This window comes from Manis pentadactyla, chromosome 5 (genome assembly GCF_030020395.1).
Source record: "Manis pentadactyla isolate mManPen7 chromosome 5, mManPen7.hap1, whole genome shotgun sequence".
Classification (NCBI taxonomy): Eukaryota; Metazoa; Chordata; class Mammalia; order Pholidota; family Manidae; genus Manis; species Manis pentadactyla.
In genome coordinates, this window is record NC_080023.1 from 20,314,944 (window position 1) to 20,317,910 (window position 2,967).

The following is a 2,967-nucleotide window of genomic DNA, read 5'->3' on the forward strand; positions in this document are numbered from 1 at the left end:
GGTCAGGGACTTTTCTAATCCCCAGTGCCTGTCATGCAGTTTTCTCTCAGTAAATATTAGTGAATGAATGCTTGAAGAAACAAAGAAACTGACTTCATCCTTCAAAGGCATCAGAGCAAACAGGCAGGGCTAGTTTTTCAAATCTGGTGAAGTTGCTTAAGAGCACTTCCCTCTTTTCAGCTCCTGTGTCTGGGTTTCTGACACGAGAAGGCAGCACGGCATTTAGACAACCACAGCTTTTTCTCAAAGGGTATTAACCCTGCATGGTTTTGAATGGCCCTGAGACATCTCCAATCTCAGACCATCCACAAGACATTCTAGTTAACTGCCCATGTAGTAATTAGTCATTTCCTCTCCTCCCATGACCCTTCCCAAATCTATCAATTAATACATATTTATTATTTCCCACTGTGAACAAAGAACTATGCTAAGAGCTGTAGATGATTTAGAGAAATGTCAAGTGACTCTTCACCTTCAAGTAGGTTAGGGGCAGTATGCTTAGTGGTTAAAGGTTGTGGGGAGTACTTACTAGTGACAGGAAATCTGGGTATAAGCTTGATTTTACTACTTACTAGCTGTGTGACTAGGATAAGTCACTTAAACTTCCTATGCCTCAGTATCTTTTTCTAAACCACAGGCATCACGCCAGAACTTACTTTCTAGAGTAATGCGAGTCTGTGATGATGGGTAAGCTCCCACAACCATCATGGCATATGGCTACCACTGGATAAATTTTACTCGTTTTTGATGAATTGTACTGTACAGACTGGAGATGCATCCCTGAAAAGTGAAACAACTATATGTGGGTTAATGACTCAAGGCAATATTTACACATACACGTACAACATGTACACTTATATAATGGAAAGAACAAATGCTCTGGAGCGTGCTGACCTGAATAAGAATGCCTGCTTTGTCTTTTGCAAGCCGTGAAACCCTGAGTAAACACCCAGACCTCCTGGAACCCCCATTTCCTCATTTACAAAACAGGGACCCGAAGTTTGGTTTAACAGGGTATTTGTGAATATACACATATTAGTTCCTTACCCTGTCAAGTCCCATGGCTGTTCAGAAATCCTGATGTGAATGCAAAGCCTGTCCCCATCCAGGTGGGAAATGGATATGAAGTCAATACTTCCCTTGGCTAATCAGGAAGGCTCCTTCCAGCAAGAGGGCTTAGAGTTTTGAATTAAAAAAAAAGAAAAGTCAAAGAAAATTGGCTCCATCAAAACAGGAAAAAAGGCAGAGGGTAGTGATTTATTTAAGGAATGTGTTGACCTCTGCATCATGACCTTCATCCTACAAGCCGATGTTAGAGAATTCTAGAAACCCCATCACTGTGGGGGACCAGTGGCTCTGTAGCTCACTGCGGAAGTCCCCTATGCCATCCCCCAGAAGGAGCTAACCCACCTCTCCTCTGCTGCTTCTAGGAAGGCCAGTTGCCCGTCTCATGAGGTTGGCAGTTTTGTTTTAGATCAGTTCAGTTTGAGGATTTGCCCCAAACTCTTCCTTCATCTGACTCCCATTAGTCTCTGCCAAGGCACATTTTTTTCATGTCTTCTCCCCCTGATTTGGCAGGATTGGATTTGAATGGTAAACTTCTGAGCAGAGCACTTTACAGTGTTTAACAACGGGCAAGTGTTCAGACAAATCAATACTAGTAGCAGTGTAATTAAAAAAAAAATTCACAAAGCACCCATTTGTGGTGGTTTAATAACATTACATTTGTAATTCTCAGCACAATCTGCCATGCAGAACGGTGGGACCAGTGGTTAATACTGGCAATGATAACAGGAATAATTAATTTCTTAGTTAAAATATACTTCTTAGTATTGCATCTCGAGTACAGTGCATTGAATCAACATTGTTGAGCATCTACCAGGCGGTGGGAGGCACTAAATCCAACATAAACCTGCACGGTAGCTTTCCCTTTGCATTTTCTGTTACCAGTATTGAGAACCCTATTCACAACACATGAATATAAAATATCAATCAGATATTTTTACCAAAGCCATTAGGCAGAGGGAGGCAGCCTAAATTTATGCTAGAAAATTCTGATGCTAGTCTAGGACTAGGGGTGGGCATTGAGACACCTGCGACACTGACTCCAAGGAGGTGCTCATTCTCAGGGCTCCTGTCACCCTAGTCCTGCCCCTGTCTTCATGGCTTCTTGTAGGCCTGGCCTTCTGTGGTTCAGTGCATACAAATGAGGTATGTGGTCTTGCAAGTCACTACCTTAGAAAGCTTTACTTTCAAACAATGCTTCTATTGTTCTCATTTTAAGAACTCTTTCCTGAGAATTATCTTTAGAGCCTGCAGTGCATTTAACTTCAGTACATCCTTGGGGATCAAATCTTAATCTTTTGAAAGTGGATTTGACTTTTGGAAATAGACACAAACCATTTGTGGTCAAATCTGGAGACTAATATAGAGTAGAAAAGTCATGTAATGCTATTTGGGGTCAAAAATAGATTTTTTTATGAACATCTTTTAAATTGGTCTTGAAGCCAGTCTTCAGAGAGGAATTGCAGGATGTGTTTTGAGCACTAGCAACACTTTCCAAATTGGAGTATATTCTCTGAAGGTACCACTATGAAGCCAACACTCATTCTATTATGAAAGTTTGGGAGTGTTTACTCTAAATGTTACCCTTGTTACTTTCTAGTCAAACTTTGTGTTATTAAGATGTGGTAAATGGAGGCCATCGAACTTATCTCCAACCTATTTTCTTAAAGATTAGAAGTCTGGAGAGTTTACCTAGAATAATATATTACAAAATGAGGATATATTTGCTTTATAATTCAAGCAGTTGACCTTCAAGAGCAATTAAACAGAACCAGAACATTTTAACGTTTCTCTTAATTGTCCAAATATCTCAATTTCTCTTCAAGTTTGATTGAATATTTCATGTTGAGGAAATCCAAAGTAAAGAGTCCTTCTTGGTAAATCATCTGAATCAAAGCATTT